Raw genomic sequence first — 26,644 nt, forward strand, 5'->3', positions numbered from 1 at the left:
GTAAACCACAGTAAAGTTCCTGCTAAGTAGTGAATATGCAATAAAGATTAAGTATTATTGCCGGTAACCAATCAGTATTAAAGAGATCATTTAAAAGCTATATTCTTGGATGTAAGTAAATAATCCAAGAAACAAAACTGAATGCAGACCATTTTTTTAATGAACATAAATCACTAAATTGGCATATAGAAGTAATCTTATGCCCTTATCTTGGAAAATGTGCTTTGTCATAAGAATAGAAAAACACTACAAAGCATTCAGATACAAAGAAATATATTTCCTATTCTCTCTGAAGGGTTCAAATCAAGCAAATAGATGCTTTATGAATGTGACAGTATTTGGAACTTTTCAGGGGAATTAGACCTTACATACAAGGAAATCAATGAAGCAGTCACCAAAGGATGTATTTGGGCATCTGGTGGTGATTCACAAGGTCCTATCAGCCAGGAAGGTTACTACTCAGGAAGGAAAACTGGAGAATAGACAAGGAAGATGGCAAGGGCAAACTGAAACTCTCAACGGCATCAGAATGCACAGGACAAACTAGGACAGACAATGACAAACTGGAATTCACATCTGTCTCATGGCCTTCCACCTGAGCCATGAGAGTGACCTGCAGAAGGTGACACTTCTTCCTGTAGTGCTGCACACTCACTTGGCTCTAGACTCAGAAAGGCTGCTGGAGGAAATTCCTAGGAACTCAGGATGCTGCAGACCAAGCTGTTGCTTCCTGTCCACAAAGCCAGGCAACCCCCTTTGGGACCTGCAGTTGCCTATGGTACCCATCCCTGTGCACATGTAAGCACACTACTTACCACTCTACCTCCAGCCAGTTCTCAGGCAGCTAACACTAGTCTTAAACCATGTAAGAGGGGATTCATAGGAAATATGGTTCCAATTTATGTATCTACAAATAAACACCTCAAGATAGGGACACAACTTGTTTTTTCTTTCTTGCTATTGTTTTTAATGTATCTAAAATGTACTATGTGATTTTTCTTTTTGTTTCTCTTGTATGTTCTTCCCCCACCATATAGCCACTTTTTTCACTGTATTTGACGTCGGTGCCCTATATCTTGCATATACATTTTTCTAATTTGAGGAGGGGAAGGGAAATAACAAAACGCTGAAACAAGGATATAGGTTGACCGATTGTAACAATGAGATTTACAAGACACTATGTAGAAAACAAACTTTATAACTTGTGAGGGAGAAGGCGGGTTGAGGGGTGCAGAGGGCAGGGATGGTAGGGGAAAAACAAAGGAGAGGTAACAATGTTCAATAGGAAATGTACTCATGACCTTACTCATGTAACTGTAACCCCTCTACACACTATTTTTACAATAAAAACATTAAAAATGTGATCATTTAAAAAATAAACAAAACTGAGAATGGACTGAGGTTTCTCTTCTGCAAGTTCCTTTTGAGTACCTAGAAAAAAGCGGAACTATGAAAGTTGTTCAAGAACTTCTTTAAGTTATCAAGTGAAAGTTAGTTGAGTGCTAGCTACATTTTTTCGTGTTTAAGGACATCTGATCTCTTCATCTCTCAGGGTTTCAAATCCCTTCGATTCTCTACACCTATGTCCTCCACTATTCTTTCACTGTTTGAAATCCTGCCCTTTTACAAGGCTGCTGGAGCAATGCCCTATATTCAGATACGTGCTTGCATCTGTCGCTCTCAGATACAGAAAATGCAGTCTGGAATCCTATTCTAACAAATTTTATTTTTGTGTCATTTGTCTCCATTTCCAGTCTAGTCATAATTTTCTGTCACATTTCTCTCTCCAGGGTGCTATGTTATTTTTTTTTTCAAATTGGGTATTCAAGTATACCACAAAATTGCTACTTACAAAAACAAACACACATTCTATAGGTAATCCAAGCTTTGTTAACAGAATTCCAGGACTTCTTAGGTAACTGCCTTTTTTATCCTGATTTTTGCTAGACTTCTGTCATCTGAAATCTAAGCTTTCCTTCTCAATATTAATCTACATATTCAACCCACAAAATATAGACCCTCTAGAGAATATGTTTGTTTTGCTTTGATTTTTATCTTTCTTAAATTTATCAATGTAATACATAGGCTACTTAATGCCTTTCAAAAAAGCTAGCAGTTTAATTCCCTGCTGATTAAAATACGTTACATAGTCAAGATACAACTACAAATAATTAGATCTTCTTTTTCTAAAAAGGAGTAAGAAAGGAAAATAGCATGTAAATCATTTTATATGGATGGTATTTGTAATATGAGACTTTATTTGAGTTACTAAGATATACTTCTTTCCTTGGGATTCTCTTTAAAGCTGGATAGAAGTTCTCACCAAGATACAGAGAGTTAAGACAACTCTTTGGTAATAAATAAATGTTAAGTTCTGTTTTGTTTTCTACACAGATTAATGAAAGTGTTACTGAAATAATTACAGCTCTCCAGACAAACTACTGTAGCCAATCTGCCTGGAGTTCTCATATGCTGTTGACACCATTGTTCCCAATGGAATTAACCCACAAAGATATATCTTTCTGCACGGAGATGAGAAGACTCCCAGAAATTCTCATTCCTCCCTTTTTGTACACCAGTCTTTTTAGACTGGGTAAAGAGGACTTGGGGTTTATTTGCTGACTGAACAACTGAGGAATGCAAGATACTGAGAGAAGTCTGAGCATTGTTGACTCTGCTTCAAAAGATGATGGTTCTTGGCTTTTCTGTCTTTTAGCCTTTGACTTTTCCTATATGTTCTCATTTTTCCTTATCTTTCAAGTACTATTGTTTCCTTTCTTAGTTCTGTAGTTCTTCACAGGAGCAGAGAATTCTGGAACCTTCGATAATGAAGACTCTTTGTCTTCCTTTGACACTTTTCTAAAGCTTGTTTCTTTGAAGAGCCCTGAGATCAGACTTTCTAAAAACATGACTATTAAAATAAAATGAAGTCAGGTGTCAGCCTCAGAGGAGTATTAGTGCAATAATTTAAAGAGAAAGACAGCACCTATGTTTGAACAGCCTATACACTATTGATTGATGTGTGTCCTTAAACTTTTCAAAATACCTAACATGATAGCCAAATGGCTACCACTGTAATCCTACCATTTGGAGACAGAGGTTGGGGGAGATGATGTTTCGATGCCAGCCCAAATTTGAAGTATGCTAGTTTCCATCCCAACTAATGGTTGGGTACTATGGCACACACCCGTGATCCCAGCTACTGAGGAAGCACAGTGGCCAGTGGCCAGTGGCTCACACCTGCTGCCATCCCCAGCAATACAAGGAAACACTATAGGAGGATTGTAGCCCAGGCTGGCTCTGACATAAAGCAAGATCCCACCTTGAAAATAACCAAGGCAAAAAAAAAAAAATTGGAAATGCAGCTAAAATGATAGTATATCTGCTTAACAAGCATGCACCCTTGAGTTCCATTCCCAGTAGTACCAGAAATAAATAAATAACGCCTAAGAAAAACTATTTTTTAAAGTATATACAGTATTGAACAATTGAGAGGTCACTTTAAAATGGAACAAAAGTTAAAAGATAAAACAAGGCATTTATTTTGCCCTGAAAGCGTTAGCACACAATTTAATATGCTGTGGAGAGCACAGGGATGGTTGCATGTCAAATGAAGGTTATATTATAATTGATACTTTGAATTGTTAAGGAGAAGCAAAGGTGAAGTGGAATGCTTTTTATTATTATTTTTTGTTGAAATCTTATTAAAAACTTTTAATGGAATGCAAACTAGAGGCCATCTTCAAGGTCTCCAGTTAAATTAGATATGCAGCCATTAATAGTATCACTTAAAAAAAAACCTTTTTGAAAATAACTTTCCCAACACAGACATGGGCTAATGCACTCTCTTACTTCTTCAAATTTTCTTGGCTATTTCAAAGAAATTTATGAGCATAAAGAACATAAGGTCTGGCCATCACACAAATCTTGATTTTAGAATGCCATTTGAAAGTATCTAGGTTTCAATTTTTACCCCAAAATATGAATGGCTAAGTAAATTTGGCATTATAATTCCATGGTTTTCAGTCATGTGAAACTGCCGGAGCACCTGAGAAGTTATGAGCTTTATTGATGATTTCTGCCAAAGAATAGCATTTTAATTAAATTAAAAGAATTAGAAAGAAACATGCCAGCATAAATGCAATTTTATGAGCATGCACATCTCCACACATAAAATGTAATGATTCATAGCATAAAATGTTTAAGAAATAACCTGTGCCAGATTGTTTTTTCATTAGTTATGTGCTTTTACGAAGAAAAGCGTAAAATTCAGAAAATTTTATTCTCTCATTTACTTTTATCAGAGATAAGAAAGGAATTGTTATTTTGTTATTATTATTTTTAGTGGCAGAACATTTTGGTTGAGCTCTCAACAGAATAGTTTCCTAGAAACATAATTTGAAACCTACCATTTTCATGTGTATCTACTCAAGACACATTTCCAAAAGAGAACATTTTCTCTATATTTAAGCAAAGTAGTGCAATTGCACTAGTGCTTTTCATGTTATAAAACCTGATGGCCTTTAAAATGATTCTCATTATACATAAATTTTCCACATCATATTCTGATCATTTTAAGCATAGTTTACATATGATTCTATTATTTAATTAACCTTGTTCCTCCTATTAACTCACCATACAACAACTCTTCATTTTTTTTTCTTCTGAGTAGAGAATAGTGTAGAAATCTTAGATATATCACCAAGAAAAGCCAGTACAAAACACAAGGACCCTGGAGTAATATCTAGTGCATGTTATAGTCATCATTTCAGAGGCAGGAAGCAATTCTGAAAACAAGTTTTCAAAGCTATTTTTACACCAACATTATTTTTTTAATGCGCACCCATTATGAGAGAGTTATTTTTTTCCTTCCTTAAGCTCAGAATTAAGACAAAGTTAATTTCCTGGTATACAGTGTGCCTTTATTTTTATGTTATCTAAATTGTTTAGCCAAAGTCAGGCCAGAATGTCTAGTTCTTTAAATGGATAAGGGGATCCTGAGCTGAAAGAACAAACTCTGTAGCTTTTAACTATGGTTCTAGAGAAGATATGTTGAGTAATTTACAAACATCCTTTGCTTTATGAATTCTAGTCTTGTAACCATTTAAGATGGAATTACCAAAGGAAAAGCTAACATTGCCCAAAAAGAAATGAGGAGGAGGCAACAATGCTTGATAAGAAATGCACTCATTACCTTGCCCATGTAATTGTAATCCCTCTGTGTGGTATTTTCACAATAAAAAATAAATAATTTTTTAAAAAAATTCCAAAATAATAAAAGAAATGTACTCATTATCTGACTTGTCAAAGGGTACCTCCTCTGTACAGCACCTTAATAATAACAATAAAATTATATTTTTTAAAAATAACATTATTTAGTTAACATTTAAATTTTCTTTGAGTTAAATCAAATGATGGCTATAAAGCATTCATTTAACATATTTTGGGTTAATATGAGTATCCAATAACCAGTGGAAAATATCAACTAGGTATCATTTTGTTCTATGTATTTGTTTTACATGTAATAGAAATATAAAAGGTGCAAAATGATTTTCAAGGATGTTTTGCACTACATAGCATTACATTATATGTATGGAATTATGTATCAGAATGATAATGTTACATAGTGATATTATTGGTGCTTAAAAATTATTTGTTTGAATAAGCATAGAAAATCAAGAGCAAGATTTCAGCATATCCTGGCTATTTCACAGATATAGAAGCTAATTTTGTTACACTGAAAAAATATAAATAGACATAAAATGTTTCTCGAATTCATTTTTTTAAATTGTAATTTTATTAACTACTACATGGAGATCTTTAAATCCACTTCTGAAATTATTAAATATATAATGGTACTTTGGTTACCTACAAACATGGTGTATCAATCTTTGACATATAAACCATAGTGATATTTGAGTGAAGAGGGGCTAAAAAGGAAGAAAGGAGGGAGAAGATTAAGTCGAGCATTATCCCAGCTAACCTTCAGCTGGCTTTGCCAAGTAACAGGATGCTGATTCAATAGGAAAGAGCCAATCAAATACTGTTTCATGTAATAATTGAGTGTAATAAAATGAGGAAGAGAAAGACAAGTACACTAGATTAAATGCTCATAGAGGAGAGAGAATAAATGACAAATGTCCGCAAGGCTGAGAGGAAGAGGATTCAGGAAGCATTTATTTATGATATTTTACTGTGTAAGGATAAAAAGAAACAGTATAATATAGATAAACTAAAAACAAAGGGATAATGTTAAACCGCGTTAACTTTATGCTGAGTAACAATTCTAAAATAGTTACATAAGATTTTCCCCTCTGGCTATCTCAAATGATTTTACCAATTAGAAAGAATATTTGGTTGTTGATAGAGAAAAAGAAATGTAAGGCTCAGAGAGATTAAAACTGCCTCTAATAAGGCCTGAATTTATACAAACTCTGGTGGGACTTATCCTTACAGAGTGTAATGGTACAAATCTTTCCTCTCCCACACCCTGCCGCTTGATTTCCAAAAGTAAGTCACAGGCATTTCTTTTTAGAGAGCAGTGAAGAGGTTGAGAGGTGAAACCATGGAGTGAGAAGCGCAAAGAAGGAAATATCATCCCTGGCTCTTAGGTTCTCAGCTTGCCTACTTGGATGATTTAGAAGCCAATTTACTGAGGTGGGAAAATTGAAGTAGAAACAAACTCCTCAGAAAAGAATGAGAATTTAATATTTAATGCTAGTTGACAGTGCTTTTAAGATACCCAAATGGGTACACCAAGTGGGCCAAGTCTTTGTATTCTAGTAGATTCTGGCATAGAAAAAGGAAGTTGAAGTTATTATTCAAGAGATTGTCTAGGAACCATGAAAGAAAGGTTTAGATAGAGATTTGAAGAACACCAACCTCTAAAATGTGAAAGAAAAATGAGATAGGAAACAGGCTGAGAAGATGTTGGTACAAAGACACAAAGAGGCCAGTATAGAAGGGCAAAAGTTAAAAGAAAAGAAAATGACAAAAATGATGGTCATCTACGGTGAATACTCATGATAAGTATGATCATAAGTATGCAAGCCAATTCAGGCTTGCACTGACACATGGCCTTGAACCAGACTCCTTATTTCTGGACTCAGTCTCTCTGGGTCATTCCCACTGATGGTCATAAGTATCAGCTCTTTTGGTCTCTCTGCTTCCATTCCTCAAAGTCCTGCACCTTCACCTTTATGATGCAGTCCCATCATAACAACTAACATATCTGTCTCTGTTCTACCCTGTCTTCCAGTCCATCCTTATTCTATTCTTTGTTTGTGTGCAGCATCTTTCAACTATAGACACCTGTAACTCCTTGAATGAAGGTGTCAGGGCTCTGCTCTTGGCTATGAGCTCCTTCCAGCTAATCAACTAAAACCTATTTCAACATGCATTTCTTCTCTAAGAAACCCTAAATACATCTTGCATTTGCTTATCAAATAGAACTTCATAATTAATATTTTCTCTCCATCTCTGAATCCAAAAGAAAAAAAAACAGTGGTGCTTTATGTTAGACGCTTAGCATAGATCTGTTGAGTAAATGACTCAGAGAATGAAAACACTGGAATTCTGCCTTTGTAATTTTTCTTCTACAGATTTCTGTCATACTTCTTTACTCACTCGGAAAATCTAACATTTGGTAACATCCAAGAAAACATATGTTAGCTCCTTATTTTGCGCTGCAGTTGGAGAACACGCCTTTCAGAATCTGGTTCTCATTCATTGGCTGAAATAGAGAAATGTCCAATTTCATTGGGCTTTCAGTAACCATCTACTAAATAATATAAATGCAAAGTGTGAAAGGTTGTAAGGAAGTCCTAAATTGATTTCCTCAATTGAGAGCAGGGTTTCTTCAGGCAAGGGCTGAGTAATACCATTTCACAGTGTGTGGTTCAGTTGATGAGGCAAAGGATGAATATTAGTCATCTGATTTTATGTGTTCTGTAGATAGTTACTGAAGAGGTTTGGATAGCCATGGCCAAGCTGCAATATACAAATACACGATAAAGTAAATGACCCTTGACAGATCTAATCTAATTAGAAACTGGTTAATAAACAAAGGTAGACATTGTATTTACCAATTAATTAGAATGTTAGTGGAACTAACAAACCTATTCTATTTCCTGTAGCCTGATATTTCTTTGTTATTTCTGAATAATTCCTAACAGAGTTAAGCTAATCATACCTGATTTCTTGGGATTCTATCATCTTTGGTCCACAAACAAGTTCCTAATGATAAAGCCAGTACCCACCCTCAAAAGCTGATTTTATTATCATTCACTATTTAAAGCAGTTTTAAAATTTGAAAGTTAAAAAGTAAGTACATTTCTGTATGATTCATAGCTTAGATGTATGAATTGATCTCTGTTCAGGCATTATAATTTGTCAACATTTGTGTTAGCTGGTCTTGCGAAATTTTTTTCATTACATAGAACTACTAGTATACTTCTATTAGATTAGTCTGACATTATGGTTGTTTGAATTATGACACTATGTTATAATAGAGTGAAACAACATCATGAAAAGTATTTGAACTAAATACAGACCAAGTTTATTCTGTTTTTGGTAGCTACTCTAGAATCTTTGAAATGAAATGTGTCTGTTAATACCAATATAATTGGAAGTCAGATCAGAATAATCAACCGATCAAATTACTTAAATCAGACATCTTCTGAATTGATTGGCAAAGGCTTGGAGCAGAGAGTGCCCTTCAATCATTCCCTACCCTCAGCAGTAAACACTGAGTCATACTTTGAAGGATAGCTGATCTTAAGGACATTAATAACAAAGGTTAAGACAAATTAAATAATCATTGAAAGAAACAAGGCTTATTTAATTTTTGTTCTGAATAAGAAATCTCAGTCAGGGAGCCTAAACCATTTTGAGCATCACAATACAAAACCCCAAATTATATAATACGGACCTTCATGCTAAAATTGTACAGATAATGAAAAGGCTAATTGTATTCACTTCCTGTAGTTTAGGGCTCTCAAGCTGTGACGACCTTTACCATTGACACTGTTTGCTGAAGACTGATCCTTGGAACAGGAAACATGTCTTCTTGTTTAAAATAATCCACCTCACCTAAAGGGATATTTGAAACAGTTTTGATAATACTAAAATATCTAACAGCTTGTATAGGCATTGCATTAAAGAAAACTTTATTGTATATTCACTGTGAGCTAAGAATTAATAAAAATGCTTTGATCTCAATTACATTTTCAAAGTGTTACCCTGGCTGCAGAGTGAACTCATCCTAGGGAGGGAAGAACAGAGGATAGAGAAAGCAATTGGGAAGTTCTTCTATTTCCTTAGTAATTTATTCATATAGACTCATCACTGGCTGTTTTGACTACTAAGCATCTCAGTATCCTAAGCCTGGAATAAGTTCCAAAAAATTTCATGATCTGAGAACATTTTTGAACTTATTTATATGTTTACCAGTTTTTCTATAGCTTGTAATTCAAATTTATGTACTGATTGCTTTGCATAATATAAGACTTCTCATAGCTCATGATTCAACCTGCCATAGTCTAGACGATGAAATACATCACATTTCTTTCTTGGTATTTTACATCTTTAAGTTTTTATTAGGTTACTTTGATCACATCGCCATAGTTAATAAGAACTTTTTCAGAAAAAAAATCCCAAATTAAAGATCAGACCAGTTCATTTGCTCAGGGCCATCATTTTCATCAAGCTCAAATTCCAATTCATGTTAATGGAATCTTAGATGATTATTGGATGAGTGGCAAACAAATCCTAGGTCACACTGATGGCAGGTTTTGTGTACAGCAATAATCTAAGCATGCCCCAAGTGGGCCTACTTGATAGCTGTTAAATCTCAGAAGACGATAAATCAGTGAGAAAGGTATAGAACGCATCTTACTCACAGACACAAAATAGTTATCATCCATCTGGGTATAGGCATAAGCCCAGCACTCAGGAGAGACAAATAAGAATTTTAAGACTAGCCTGAATTGAATTACATAAGGTGATCTTGTTTCAAGTCAGTGGCTTGGGGTATAGCTCAGTGGAAGAGTACTTCCCTAACTCATACAAGACTTTGGTTTGAGCCCTAACACTACAAGGAAAATAAAAGTTATCACCCAACTACAGTTTGGCTCCATTATTTCTTGGCCTCAAAAGAGGCAGGAAGGGAGTTGTGGTATCCAGGAAGCAGAGAGAAAGACAGAAAGAAAACTTAGGGAAGATATGAGGACAAGTTAAAGCTCTCAGTGACATATCCCAGTGACCTATTTTCTTTATCTATGTATCTCCTAGAGATTTCAGAACTTCCCAAAATAGCCCCACCAGCTCGACAGTCAACACTAAAGCCTGTGGGTGATACTTCATATCCAAACCTTAAAAGAACTCAAAGAGATGATTATTATTCAACTTGTTTGCAAGGGAAGACAGTTTGTGAACAAATGACACATGAGTAAGAATGAATCAAATCTATCTTATACACTGCAACAGACAGAAGCACCAAAAATTAAAGTAGTGAAAATGTTGCCAGGTTTTAGATAATAACTGATGCTGACTGAGTTTGTCAGAGTCACTGGCTTACAGGTTTTTATTAAACGAATTTTCCTCTTAGAAGTATTTCAAAGCACTTTTTAAAAACATGTATTCCTATTGTGGCCGTGTACTATAACGAAAAGAAAAATTCCACATTTTTATTATGCAGCTTAAAAAGCCTTCTGAGATGAAGCCAAAACCAGGAACATTTTGTACAGCCACACTTAAGAATAGAAATGCAGACATTTTAATTAGAATAAAAAGAATAGCTCCATTAGCAAATAACTCTAGCATGAAAAAATAAATGAGAGAAAAGGAATTCACTATTAGTTTGTGTGTGTTGCCATGTGTTTTTATCTAAAAATCTATACATTGAGTTTGTTTCTACTCTGTTTAGAAGCACAAGTAGATTTGTCTCATTCATTGTATTTAACTGTATGTAAGCACAGAATGAGTATACAGTGTCTGTGGACTATATATAGAAATATTTTTCTACATTATCAGCCTTTTTGAATGTTCTACATGGTAAGTTTCTCTGCAAAATGGTGAACTTTATTAATGACAGGAACATTTTTCCTATGTACTTAGGCTGTAGATACTATACATTTAAGTATTTGGAGAGAGAAAAAAAAAACAGAAGAAAGGGAGGAGGGAGGGAGAGAAAGAGAAAGGAAAAAGGAAGGAAGGAAGGAAGGAAGGAGGGGGGAGGGAGGCAGAGAGGGAGGGCAGGAGAGAAGGAAGGAAGGAAGGAAGGAAGGAAGGAAGGAAGGAAGGAAGGAAGGAAGGAAGGAAGGAAGGAAGGAAGGAAGGAAGGAAAAGGAAGGTGGGAGGGAAGGAGAGAGGAAAGAAAGAATAATGTAATGAGGCCAAGGAATGAGCAAACAGTGGCTAGGAAAATGTAGGAGCAACACTTATTTATAGCAGTACTCAGTACAATGATATTTTAAGATTCTATAAAAATACATATTTCTAGAAATTCAGAAATTCAGACACAGTGTTTTGCATTTTGAAATAGAAAATAAATATTAAAATCTAGAGAACAGGCCAACCATTTCATCCATTAAATAGAATATAGTAAGGATGCTGTTGATGAGCAGTTTCCTTTCTTTTTTATATAAGCAAAAAGATAAATAAGAGGCATTGGTTTACCTATACTTTTAAACATGACAGCCTCAACTTACAGATTTTAGATCACTATGTATGATGAATAGTTCTTTCACCCAAATTTGACCAAAGCTTATTGGCATTTGATCAATAAGAATACAGAGAAAAGGTCATGCAGTCTAAGGACCATCCTGGAATGAGTTTGACTGATTTAATAAAAGATGAAGAATGTAGTCTCCAGGAGCAAAGAGAAAATCAGAACCCACCATGCACAAAATATCACATATGGTTGTTTCCATTCTTTCTCCCTTTGTGTCTCAGAGCAACCTTTTGAAGTATGTGTTGCGAGCCAAGCACTATTTCCCATATTTTATTGATGAACCAAGCAACTTACAGAATTGGGATTTTTTACTCAGGCCTGCCATTCATTCAGCAAGCATTTTTAAGCATCAATAACAGGCTGCAGCCCTAATTACAGGATCTATGGTTCATGTGTTTCCCGCTAAAGTATGGAGATAGGTGAACAGGCATCTTGAAAATTAAGTACCTAAAGGTTACAAATGATGAAGGAGCAAGAAGCCTAGTACATGAGAATTAATGGTAGAAAGGAAGCATTTCAGATGAGAAAGGATATAGGAGCCCTGTGTTTTCAGGAATCCTGAGTAATTCAATGATTGGGAGGGTATCAGAAAAAATGTTATCAGGAATCCTGAGTAATTCAGTGATTGGGCAGACATTAGAAAAATGTTGAAAATTCTGAATCCATCATATATAGAATGACGACTTACATGCTAGAAGCTATCCTGGGGATTAGGAAAGGCAGAGAAAATAGCTAGATTTTCTTAATAGAGATTTTAGTAGAGACAGTGGAATAAAGGGTAATAGTATTATGAGTGCAAGAAAACAAAGGGTAGAAATATAGGGCGATTACCCTATTTATCACCTTGCTTGGTCAGCTTTTCCTTCCGTGTTCGGAGGGCAGAAGTCCAACTAAAACGTGGGAACTAAGACTCACATGGCTGTTTCCTGATCTGGGCCACACTGGCTCTGGGTTCCAAGCAAGGATGTGTGTGGTGTCCATTTCAACAAAAACACAGGCAAGAACATTACAGAAGAGAAAGCAGTTTTGCTTCATCAGATAATATATCATTAAACACACATAAGAGAGATGGACAGAGGGAGGCCAATAAGAAATGACATTACCAGGTAGAAATCTTCAGTGGCAAGAAATCTTATTTTAAAACTATCAAAGAAGCCACCTGTTGAAATCAGTTATAGTTCAAACATTACATCCCCTGTGAAGCCTTCCAAGTATAGATAACTGGTACCCTTCAAAGATCTCCATGTGTATGTTTCATGCTAACAAGGCCCAGCCCCAATGCCTTTATTTTAGAGTATTTGTTTAAGTCCTTCTGTTGACATTATTCACAGATGAGATCTCAAAGGTTATTTTGTGGTCCTTGGTACCAGGACAGTATCTGGAACAAATAGATGCTCAAATATACTTATAGGATTAAGTTAAATTATATAAGATCTTTGTATGTGCTTAGAAAGAGGAAAAAGAAAAAAAAGGAGTGTCAGTAATAGAGTAATAGCTACCTATCTCCAAACACTTTTTAGTTTTTTAATAATAAAGATGATGTACCGAGGGGTTACAGTTACATGTTAGGTAATGAGTACCTTTCTTTCCGAACTGTGTCACCTCTTTCCTTGTGTTCTCCCAGTTTTCCCCTTCCCCCACAAGGTGTGTAGTTCACTTTCAGCATAGTGTCTGGTGAGCATCACTGCTGCATCCCTTTGCCCTACCATTTCTGTGCTCGCCTACTCCCTCCACAAAACAAGTACACTTACATGCAACACAAAAGGTACAGAAATTTTATAAAGCAACAAAGGAGAAAAAGAACAAGAAGGAAAATAACATAAAACCTCTTGTTTCCACTTCTTGGAAACAAGAATGATTAAATGATATTTTAATAATAAATATCATTATTAATGATATAATAAATGATATTAACAAATATCATTTAATCCAGCAATAGGAGAGGATTTTTATTAGTTATGCATCAAACAATGGCCTTGTATCTAAAATATACTTAAAGCTCAAGAAATTAATCTTCCCCCAAAGAAACAGCAACTAATGAATAAATGGACTAAAGACTTAAAGACTTCTCACAGGAACAAGTAAGAATGGCCAATAGATACATGAAGAAATGTTCATTATTTCTGTCCATGAAAGTAATGCAAATCAAAGCCACATTGAGATTTCACTTCACCCAGTTAGAATAGCAATTATCCAAACACTTTCAACAAGAGAAGTTACCTGGGACTCCCGCTCCCATGTTGGAGGTCCTTGTAGATCTTATCCTTTCTTTCCATTGAAAGATTATTACATTTGTTTTTTGGTGTTATCCTTGGTGAAATGCAGAAGCATTTTTATTTCAAGGCCAATGTTAACATTGCTACTTAAAGTCCTTTATCCCAGGCACTTTGGGACAGCTTACAACTATTTCTAGCCTACAGCATAGACATACATCTTTGCAAAAAGTTGCTACAGGAATTCATCATAAATATTCATCATATGTATACAATGATAAAGGCATGAGCTTCCAGCAACCAGTATATTATATTTTCTATTATAAAGTAATAAAATTATTGATCACATTATAATATATTAAATATTATTTTTAAAGAAAAAATCCCAGTGTAAATCACAGAAATTATTAACTAATGTCACCATAATCTAGCCAATACTTCATGTAACTATTCAATTATAGTAACATAAACTTTTGTAAATGTTAAGTATGGAAAGAACACATAAAAATTTGAGTTTGCTCCATGAAAATTTATTGCAAGTTTATAAGCATTACTTTATTTTTCTAAGTTCATATTATGAAAATAATGAAAATCAAGTGCAACTTGTAGGAGATATATTTTGTGTCCCCATTACTCATTTTACATATACATATTCCATATGAAAATTCAAACATACAGATCATACATGCTTATCTCTGAGCTCTCTGAGAGCCAGGTAATAAAAGAAAATTAAATAGGTCTTAAGCTAACATTTTTTAATAAGTGGAGATGACACATCATCAAATGAGATTTCCTTTTTTCTCTGAAGAGAATGATCATGCCAGTACCTTTAAAGAAATAAATAAAAATTTAAAAAAGAAAGAAAGAAAGAAAAATTAACCAAGCAAGTAAAATCCTCTGAACAATTTAATAGAAAATGTTTACAAATTAAAAACTTAGAAAAAATGAAATTCTATAATTCACCATTTCTTATCTCTCATGGGTGAAATCTAAGGTCATGCTGTGAAATTGCACTTCTGTAGAAATGTAGATGGCAATGATGTTCATGTACATTTATTCCTGAAAGGCTTTTATTAAATGAAAGCATGGTAGAGGGGCAGTAAATAAAATATGGACAAGAAGCCATCATTGGCTGAAGTGGGTGTTGAAAAGCTCAACAACCAGAGCTTTAGCCCATCTTTTCACTGAAATATGGTGTTATTTTGTTTTGGTGGATTTTTTGGTGGGATAATTCTCCTGCATTGTTTTTCCTTCCAATTTCTTATTCTGGTGTTTTCATGTATTATGACTCTGGTGTATATTAAGACCCATCCTGTCAGAGCAACCTTACTTCTCAGTAATCACAGACTCACCCTTGGTTATTGAATATGTTTTCTAGCTTAATGAGCAAGAGCATACACATGATGCTAGTGAAAGATTTTTGCCTTAAGATACATTTAAAATGTGTGTATGAGGAAGAGGAATTGCTTTAAGTTGTAAATTCAGCTGCCTCAAAGAAGAAAAAAGTAATAATGATCCTGAGACAAACACAGTGTGGTCCATGACAATGGACAAAGAATTAAATCTTGTTTTAACTGTATTGTATACACTATTATGTATTAATCAAAAGTCAGTATATATAAGGGCTGTGAACATATCTATTGCCTTGTTTACTCACTAAAAGTGTTATTACAGGGTGACCTGTAATTCTAGCTACTCAGGAGGCTGAGATCTGAGGATTGTAGTTTGAAACCAACTCAAGCAGGAAAATCCATGAGACTCTTATCTCCATTTTAGCACAAAAATCCTGGAAGTGGAGCTGTGGCTCAAGTGGTAGAGCACTAGCTAAGGGACAACACCTACGCCTTGTGTTCAAGCCCTAGTGTTCTCTCTCCCCCCCCTTTCTTTCTCTCTCTCTCTCACACACACACATACACACACACACACACACACACACACACACACACACACATATACACAAGTATCTGCTGGCTCTTTGCCACATTTCAGTGTTCTAAAATTCCTCCTGGAATCAGGCAAGATATAAAGTAATACAAAGAATAATTCTCCTTAGGTGATAGGTAAGGTTAATGGCATGCTATCATCTTTATGACAGAAATCAGTTTTTGTTTGCCCATTCCTGATGGGAAAGACCTGAGAAAGAAAGCCTTCCTGAGTCACATACCAACAACTGCCTCACTGAGCCTTATACAACGCCAGGGAGGGAAGAAATCAAGAAAGGATAGATCATGAAAGGCCTTGTGGTGACATTTTTGCCTTGGTACTTTACTGTACCATGCTTTAACTAGCAAGCCACTAAGCCCTATTGATTCTTCCTTTTCTTCTTTCATGCTTCACTCTTGGGCTTTCTATCCTTGTTCCTTTTACCTTACAGCAATAGCCCAGTGCCTGCACTCCACGGCTAGTAGCATAATCTTCTTAAAGCACTGCTTTCATCATGTTGACCTTCTCATCACCCCTGGGCTCCAAAAGCTTTCAGGACTCCCCATTGCCTAGAAGATAAAGGCTACTCCCTGGATTGAAATAGAGGCTCTTCACGATCTACCTTGATTGTTGTGTTCAGCTGCTGTTTGATAGGAAGAGCTTATTCCAATCAGACTTTACTATTTATGGTTCTCTCAGTACCTGTACCACCAGCCTGCACCATTTCCCTGTGCTGTTTGCTCTACATTCACAAGTCCCACCCCTCATCATTCTGAGTGTTGGTTTCTTTCTTACCAGAAATTTATGATTTGGTGAATCCATTCTGCCGAAGGCTCTACCATGAATGCTTTTGAATCAATTCATTCAATGACCTGTTTCTGTTACCTAACTCCACACACATATTGCCTGAACTATGTACCCTATGCAGAAATGCCTTTCAATGCATATCACTACATACTGTGCAGCATTCAATTCCTTATAATGGTGTGAGAGGAAAGAAAAAATGGTGTAGAGTAGCTGAAATCTCTCAATAAATGAGGCAAGATGTTTGAGAGAGAAAGAGCCAACCCCTTTGCTTTAAATGTTGATTTCTGAGTACTAACCCAGACCTGTTGCCTTAGAATTTCTCACTGTGAATCTAATACATGTAAAATTTAGGAGATCTCTTAAGTAGTCTTAAAGAAGGTATGATTAAATATAATAGACCACACAGGATAGCTCTACAGAATCCCCTACATTAAGTTTAACACTTTCAGTTACCTGAGCTTCCTATCACATCTCCTAAATGAGAATATTTAGGTCTAAAGCTTCTTGGCTTGGTATGGATTTATGTCCAACTTAGAAAGTCAAAGTATCAATTTTTAAATGAAATGATAATTTGTCAGAATCTGTATCAAGCGATTTGTGTGAATGACTGTGTTTGCTTGCCATGCTGGATGTGGATGGTGCCTTCAGGTATGGATTCTAAGGCTTGAGGAAATCAAATCACCACTCTAGTGCTACCAGGTAGTAAATAAGCAATCCTAGGTTACACATAGGTCTATCTGATACCAAATCACAAACTCTAGTCATATTCACCATCGGCCTTTATTTTGTGAGACATTATTCTAATGTGCAGTCATTAAAATCTTTCCCAACAATTTCCTGGTGTCCTGATAACACCAAGGAAAAGTTTTTTGTTTTTTGTTTTTTTTCTCTTTGACTGGTGATCCTGGACCTTTTCAATCCATGAATCAGTCCCAGAATTCCAAGACCTTCCCATAGTAGGTCAGCTCCTGTGCTTTGTCAGTTTCCTTATAAACAGACCAGTTCTGTATAATGAGACCAGTATTAACAGTGACCACACAGTATTAGTCAGGCTTATTTTATACGCCTGGAAAAAAAAAACACCTCAATTCTGGTTAATGCTTCCAGAGAAAGACATTGTCTCTACCTTCCTTTTACTTTTGAAACTAGAATAATTGCCATCTATGATTGAAAACAAAGTTTTATTTTATTTTATTATTTTTTGGTGCAAGTTCTGGGGCTTGAACTTAGGGCCTGGGTGCTATCAAAGGTAGTGCTCTACACTTGAACCACAGTTCCACTTCTGGATTTTGTTGCTGTCATTGTTTAATTGGAGATAAGAGTTTCACAGACTTTCTTTCCTGGGCTGGCTTTGAAATGCGATCCTCAGATCTCAGCCTCCTGAGTAGCTATGATTATAGTCATGTGACATCAGTGCCCAGCTTAAAAACAATATGCAACACGTAGTAGCCTTAACTCTTAGTCAGTGTTTTCCTGCCCTTCATAAGCAGGAATTAATTTCTAGTGCATTTTTATATTGTTTATCTCTTTTCCTTCCTTCATAACTCACTGTCATTTGTGCACTTTGGTTTTTTAACAGAAAAAATATTTATAACCAGGTTCCATCCAAAGGAGTGACATGAGAGTTAATGAGTAAATGGACTCAAAGTATGTCACAAGTCTTGAATGAAGATTACACACTGTTTAGACTGTTATTAATATAATGTAGCTCATCCATTATGGTGAGCAGACAGTAGCTCTGACCTCATTTACTGGCCAGGCCAGGGAGAGTCTGTTGAATAACCTGAAAGATAGACAGGCTCTGGGGAAACAAGACACACAGTCAAAGTCCAAAACAATCTCGAAAGCAAACCTTGCTGCTGTGCCACTGGATGCTTTAAACCTGACGAAGAATGTTGTATAGTTCAAGTGTGACATGGACACCAAGTCGAGAACCTTGAGAGAGGGATAAGTGACAGCCATGTTTAATAGATGAAACAAAATCTAGTGGAATTAGAGGGCAGCCACAAACCAGACACATGAATAAGTAATTTGCTCGCTGGCATGGCTTGTCTCCTCACACGCAGACAGATGACAAGCATTCCTAAACACATGAGAAAGATTCCGTTAACTCACTTAACATCAAGCTTGGAAGAGCCAATTCGAAGGAGGCAGGAAACTAAATTAATGTCAAACCTCCCAAAATATTCATGAGACAATTATAAATGTGCTTGAGTTGTCTTAGGTGCCACTTTTTACTTCCTATAATTTAGTTTTTTTATACCATCAAGTGGTCTTCTAGAATGATTTCATTTTTCTCTTTTTTCCTATAAATTTAGTCAGCTAAAGTTTTCAGTCAATGTTAATTGTCTCCTGAAGAATTTTTCAGAGGGTAATATTTCCACATAGAGACCTCTGAAATTATTATTTTTCCAGTAGGGCTGATTCTTTTTCTTTGTAGCCTAGAAGAAAAGAGATCTATGTAATCACAGTGTCAAAGTGTCAAAGGACTGAGATAGGTTGATAAGAAGAAAAGAATACACACACACACACACACACACACACACACACACACACACACACACACACACACACACACACACAGCCCTGCTAGGCATTTGTGTAGTCCTTAGCTTTACAAATCCTTGGCTCACATAAAATACTTATGACATGCTGTAATTAACCAGTTACTCCTCTCAGAATGAATAATAATGCAATAATAATGAAGAAGGGATAGTTTCCAATGGGTGCCTTTCATTTAGAAACTCTGGAGTAATTTACATAAGCTGCTAACATGGAGTGACCTGTAGTTTCAACTCACATTATATGATAATGTCACCCTGTTATCAAAGTCTTACATTTTTCAGTAATTTGGATTAGCAAGAAACTGACAAGTTGCTACCATGTTTAGACTATAATGATGCCTAAAACCCTATCAAAATATCACAAAATATAAGTAGTAGCATCATTGCTGAAAGTATCTACTGTGACAACTGGACAGCCATGTCATTGAGGTCATGAAGGACTTGTGTCCTTTGTCTGTGGAAGGGCAAACAAAAGGAAGGAATGACATGGCCCCAACATGTGCCAGGTTACACAGAGACAGGAGAGTGTTTTCATGAGCATGTCCTTGTTGTCTCTTCTAGATGTTGTTAAACCAAAGCACTTGAGGCAAAGTTCTGTGAAATAGAGGGATAATTGAGACTTTATCTAAATTAGAAAAAGCAAAGAGTGTCTGAGGCCTCAGGACATAGTCCTATACTGCCAGCACCAAGGCTGGAGAACCGCTGGGAGTTATATCTTATAAGGAAATTTAGTAAAATGAAGCATAAGTTGTCTACATTGAATTGTTATTGGTTCCTGGTACAAAGGGTGGGATGGTTCCAAACATGGAAGGTAGCAGGATAATTGAAAAGTCCACTAGGCAGATGTATGGGTGTTTTGGGTCTGGTTAGAGTTAATAAGAGAGGAAGGTCTTTTCCTATGTTGGTTGCAGTGGCACCTGAAGTTCAGTAAACTGGTGTCTGAGTCAAGTTCACATACATGTCCACATGTATTTACTCGTTACAGGCCTTTAACTCTTCTCCTGGCCCTTTAAGACATCTCAGAATGTTCCTCATCGGTGTTAATATCTAGGAAAATGACTGTTTCCTTGAACACCTTCCAAATTCATCTAGCCATTCTCTCAGTAATTCATTCAGCAAGCACTTATTAAAGACATACTGTTATTTCTTTTGCTAGGTATTGGTAATTCAAAGCTAAATAGCATACCCTAATCATGAAAAACTTGAGTAAAAATGTAAACTAGTAAATAGGCACATTAGCAATGCAGTAAATGTGGCTCAGAGACCCTCCCCATTCATAAATTAATTCACTGATACAGATATACAAAGCCTCCTGTATCTTATGAAGGTTATGTAAGTGAGGTAGTGAGTACATTTCTTGTCAATCTTGTTGCCCTTTCCCTCAATTTTCTCCTACTGTCTCTTGCCCATCACCTTAACAATAAAAAATAAAAATAAATAAAAGCAGAAACTCAGAAAAGACTTACCACTAAAATCCTAGTTTTGTAATTTCAATTAAGTCCATTGGGATGTATGATTTCATATGGTGCTCTTGTGTGCATATTTAAATATATGTTTTTATATGGAGCCAATTTTATATATAGCATTTTGTTTAAGGATACTTGATGCATAGAGTGCTAGGTTTAATGCAGTTCCCATGAGATTAGATATTCATTCTATCACTAGTCCACAATGTCTTAAAACTAATATTCATGAATAAATACTTAGATCACTTGTTTGAAAAGACAGAGACTAAGACTCACTATAAATTCATAAAATTGGGGGCTGGGAAGGTGGCTCAGTGGTAGAGTGCTTGCCTTGAATGCATGAGGCCCTGGATTCGATTCCTCAGCATCACACAAGCAAAAGAAAAAAGCCGGAAGTGGTGCTGTGGCTCAAGTGGTAGAACGCTAGCCTTGAGCTGAAGAGCTGAGGGACAGTGCCCAGGCCCAGAGTTCAGGCCCCATGACTGGAGCCCCCCCCCCAAAAAAAAATCATAAAATTGTATGTAAATATCCTAGAAGTAGAACTGGCATTATTTTAAAAATCCCATGCATCCAGAATATTACCTTAGTCAGTTAATGATATGAATGTAGATCTGTCTCATTCTTCCTTGTAATTTCAGTTTGTTGAAAAGTGCAGTCTCTGTCATCATACTACTAGATGTGAAGTTAGGTTCTTCTGCTTACAAGCTGTATGCCTGCTCTTGGACTCAATTTTCTTATCTACAAGATGGAAACAGCAATGGCAAGCTACCTTTTGTTGAGAGTTAACTCTCTTCATGTCATGTAGTTATCTGTTCAACATGTACTTAGGGAAAATTTAGTGCATCTAGCGTATTCAGCTACTCATGACTGAGATCACGATGGATTTAGAATTTCAGACCATGGTCTTAGACCCCTGACTGTTTTTCCTTTTTAGAAATCTTCACAGCATAAAATGCACACAATAGAGTAAGTAATGTTTATGTAATCAGAGTTCATTGGACTCAAAGACCAGCCGGTCTTTATGGACACAGTCACATTTCCCTTTACCAAAACCCCAGATTTTTCAAGTCATTTTAGTAATTTTTTTTACATGTTGCATTTAAAAAAAGAAAACATTCTCTATCGATTTTTAGTGTCCAATGAATCCTGGAGAACGGGCGTTGGTGGTATAGTGGTTAGCATAACTGCCTTCCAGTGAATCTGGGGTACAGGAAAAGCATTTTCTTTAATTTTACTTTAATATCAGTATATACAAATCCAGAGAGCAGGAAGGAGAAAGAAGGTACAATTAAAGTCTGCAACAGAAAAAGAGACCAATCTAAGCTGTTCTTTCATGGAGTTTATGCCCCAGTAATTCACTGAAAGCTTTCATCTTAAGGAATCTATGTCTTTCTTTTCAGATAAGAATAAAAATGCCAAATGGCTACACTTTTATTTCTTAGCCATTCCCTGAAAGGCTTTATTGAAGAAGAAAAAAAGTCAGGTATTTCCACAGGGGAAGCAACGCTTAAAAGAAGATTCTGAGCAGGCAATGCTAGGAGAGAGCAGGGAAAGAGATGTCGGCAACTAGAAATCTGTGATGAAAACCAAAGTCAAACCAAACTGTAAGGGGAAGAACCAGTAAAATAACCTGAACAATTGTTCCAATGGCTAAGGCTTAATTCAATGAACTGTTCACTGAAACACGGATTCTCACCCACTCATCAAAATTTTCTGACCCCCTCTATTCTCATTCCACCATTATAACATTAAATGAATTTCAGACTCACTAATCATGTGAGTTGTATATAGATGTTTTTTAATTTCTTTGTAGTTAATTTAAAGAGATTTGAAACATGCTTAATATTTTACACAATTTACTATTTAGTTGGATAGAGACGAGATAGCATATGTTTCTCTTTTATCTTCTACTGGTACAATTATTTAAGACAAATAATTTGACAAGTACTTAAAACCTAAACTAGTTAGAAGACAAACGAAATGCAGAAGAATCAGCCTCCCTATACTATTTTTAATACAAATGGTTAAATCTAACCTAACCTACAAGATCACTTCTCCAGATCTACTCTGAGAAACACCAAAAGCTCTTTGAACATATAGACAATCCCTGATCTCAAATGTCAAGAATCAACCAAAGTAGCAACATTGGATTCCTTCTCATCAAAACTGATGCAGGAATAGTACTCCTATATGAATTTAGCATTTAGCATCTGTCCTAGTTATTTGTTCCTAAATTGATGTTTAGAAATAACCAAGCATTCCCAAAACAACTGTTCAAGAAATGAATGAATAAATATTTCTTAGTGCATTTTCGGACAAGCTAGTATTTTAAGCAGCCATTTAAATAAATTTTAACACAGACAGTCTAAGGGCTGCAGTCTGAGATTCACTAGTTGCTATACAAACCCTCTGTCCTTGGTCAGAACATTGACCAAACACTGATTTCCAGAAAGTAACTCTGGGGCCAGGGGAAATACTGAACAATACAGAATCCTAAGCGCTACCTAGATTTTCTTTCTTTCTTTTTTCTTTCTTCTATTTTTTAATTTTTTTATTGTGAAAAGACCATACAGAGAGGTTACAATTACACGAGCAAGGTAATGAGTACATTTCTTATCAAGCATTGTTGCCTCCTCCTTTGTTTTCCCCTTACCACCCCCTCCCGTCTCACCCTCCCCTGTCCCCCCATCACCCTCCCCACATCCATCCCACCACACCAAAGTTGTAAAGTTTTTCGACATAACGTCTTGTACATCTCATTGCTGCAATGGGTCCACCTTATCCCTATTTAAACGATTTGTTTTTGCCCTTCCCCTCCACAAATTATATCAACATCAAATACAATGAAAGCAGAGGTTATACTGTGGGGGAGGGACATACTAAGCAACAAAGAAATATCTTATAAATATGTTAGAAACAATAGCAAGAAAGAAAAAAAACATTTGAATACTTATCTTGGGGTTCATTTCTCCTAACATCAACTTACCTGACAGTTTCTGCTTGTCTCAGACATATACTGGTTATTGCAAAGAAGGGAAAACATGGGACCTGAGTTTCTTTGGGCCTGGCTTACTTCACTTAATCTAATTTTTCTAAATCTTTCCATTTCCTAACAAATGGGGCAATGTCATTCTTTCTGATGGAGGCATAGAATTCCATTGTGTATATATACCTCATTTTCTTGATCCATTCATCTACTGAGGGGCATCTGGGCTGGTTCTATATCTTAGCTATGGTCAATAATGCTGCAATAAATATAGTTGTGCTGGTAGCTTTAGTATGGTCTTGTCTGTGATCATTTGGGTAAATGACCAAAAGTGGGATTACTGGGTCATAGGGAGCTCTATGTGGAGTCTTTTGAGGAACCTCCATACTACTTTCCAAAGTGGCTGAACAAGTTTACACTCCCACCAACAATGCAGTAGAGTTCCCTTCTGTCCACATCTCCTCCAGCATCTGCTGTTATTAGAGTTCTTGATTTTAGCCATTCTAACGGGGGTGAGGTGGTATCTCAATGTTGTTTTGATTTGCATTTCTTTTATGGCTAGGGAGGTTGAGCATTTCTTCATGTGTCTATTGGCCATCCTTCTTTCCTCTTCAGAGAAGTTTCTCTTTAGTCTTTAGCCCACTTAGTTTTTGGGCAGTTGTTTCTTTGAAGATTTGTTGTTGTGGGATTTAATGTTTGGAGTTCAAGGTATATTTTAGATATGAGACCCTTGTCCGTTGTATGACTAGTGAAGATCTTCTCCCAATCCATGGGCTTTCTATTGATCTTGCTAGCTATGTCCTTTGCCATGAAGATGCTCTGCTATTTCATATAGTCCCATTTGTCCAAACTTTTTTTCTTTGATTTGTTGTGTTCCTGGATCAATATTAAGAAAATTTCGGCCTGTTCCAAGGAGATCTAGGATTTCTTCTATTCTGTCCTGTAATGTTTTCAGGGTGTCTGCTTTGACTCTGAGGTCTTTGATCCATTTGGAGTTGATTCTGGTGCAGGGTGATATATAAGGATCTAGCTTTAGTTTTCTACAAGTGATTAACCAATTTTGCCACAACCATTTACTGAAGAGGCTGTCTTTCTTCCATTTTATTTTTTAGCTCCCTTATCAAAAAGGGAGGTCTGTGGGTTCATTTCTGGGTTTTCAATTCGATTCCATTGGTCCTCAGGTCTGTTCTTGTGCCAGTACCAAGCTGTTTTGATTATTATGGTTTGTAGTAGTGTTTGAAATTTGGTATTGATATTCCTCCAGCACTGTTCTTTCTGTTAAGGATTGTTTTTGCTATTCAGGGTCTTTTATTGTTCCATATGAATTTTTGTATTGCCTCTTCTATTTCCTTGAAGAATGAGGTTGGAAGATTGATAGGTATCGCATTGAATTTGTAGATAGTCTTGGGAAGTATTGCCATTTTCACGATGTTGATCTTTCCAATCCAGGAGCATGGGACTTTTTGCCACTTTCTAAGTTCCGTTTTTTATTTCCTTTTTCAGGTTTTTAAAGTTTTCATCATAGAGGTCCTTCCCTTCTTTGGTTAAGTTAGTTCCTAGGTATTTTATTTTTTTGTGTGGGGCTATTATGAATGGAGTTGCTTTCCTAATTTCAGCCACACTTTTCTCGTTGTTGGCATACAGAAAAACCATTGATTTTTGAGGGTTAATTTTATGCTCTGCTACTTTGCCAAAGTTTTGAATCAGTTTGAGTAATTTGGGAGTGGAGTCTATGGGATTTTTTAAATACAAGATCATGTCATCTGCAAAGAGGGAGAGTTTTACTTCATCTTTCCCTCTTTGAAGCCCTTTTATGTTTGCATCTTGTCTTATTGCTGTAGCTAGGCATTCTAATACTAAATTGAAGAGAAGTGGAGAGAGTGGACATCTTTGTCTTGTTCCTGAGTTAAGAGGAAATGGCTTTAGTTTTTCACTATTAAGTATAATACTGGCTGGAGGTTTATCATATACAGCCTTTATTGTATTGAGGAATGTTCCCTGGATTTCTAGTTTTTCCAGAGCCTTCATCATAAAGGGGTGTTGGATCTTTCAAATGCTTTTTCTGCATCTATTGAGATAACCACACGGTTCTTATCCTTGCTCTTTTTGATGTGATGAATTATGTTAATTGATTTGCGTATATTGAACCAGCCTTGCATCCCTGAAATGAATCCTGTTTGATCATGATATATGATTTTTTGGACGAATTGTTGAAGTCAGTTGGCCAAAATTTTGTTGGGAAGTTTGCATTAATGTTCATCAAAGAAATGGGTCTATAGTTCTCTTTCTTTGATGAGTCCCTGCCTGGTTTGGGGATGAGGGTTATGATGGCTTCATAAAATGAGTTTGGTAGTGAACTTTTTCTTTCAGTTTCATTGAAGAGTTGGAGGAGTATTGGTGTGAGCTCTGTTTTGAAGGCCTTATAGATTTCTGCTGTAAATCCATCTGGTCCTGGGCTTTTCTTAAATGGGAGGTCTCCTATTGTTGTTTCTATTTCAATGCTTGATATGGACCTGTTAAGTTGGTTTAACTCATCTTGGTTTAGTTTTGGCATGTCGATATTTGCTAGGAAAAGGTCCATTTCTGCCATGTTCTCAAACTTATTAGCATAAATGTTTGAGAAGTATTCCCTTATAATGTTCTGAATCTTGGTTGTTTCTGTGGTGATGTTTCCATTCTCATCTCTGAGTTTATTTATTTGGTTGTGTTCTCTTCTTTTTCTAATAAGATTTGCTAATGGTCTGTCAGTTTTGTTAATTTTTTTGAAGAACCAATTCTTTGTTTTGTTGATTCTTTCTATGGTTTTTTTTATTCTAATTAGTTTAATTCGGATTTAATTTTAGTGATTTCTTTCCATCTACTGGATTGGGGTTTATCTTACTGCTCTTTTTCAAGGAGGTTCAGATGTCACATTAAATGGTTGGTTTCAAATCTCTCCAATTTGTTAATGAAGG

The 26,644-nt window shown here is 35.9% G+C and overlaps 1 protein-coding gene across 1 annotated transcript in view; it reads left to right on the plus strand.

Annotated features, from left to right (window-relative positions):
- Positions 1–26,644, plus strand: part of Tmeff2 (transmembrane protein with EGF like and two follistatin like domains 2) — a 259,792-nt gene that overhangs the window by 183,601 nt on the left and 49,547 nt on the right. The gene's annotated exons all lie outside the window — the stretch shown is intronic.

Source organism: Dipodomys spectabilis, unplaced genomic scaffold (assembly GCF_019054845.1).
Source record: "Dipodomys spectabilis isolate Male_0828 unplaced genomic scaffold, ASM1905484v1 ptg000115l, whole genome shotgun sequence".
In the NCBI taxonomy this organism is placed as follows: domain Eukaryota; kingdom Metazoa; phylum Chordata; class Mammalia; order Rodentia; family Heteromyidae; genus Dipodomys; species Dipodomys spectabilis.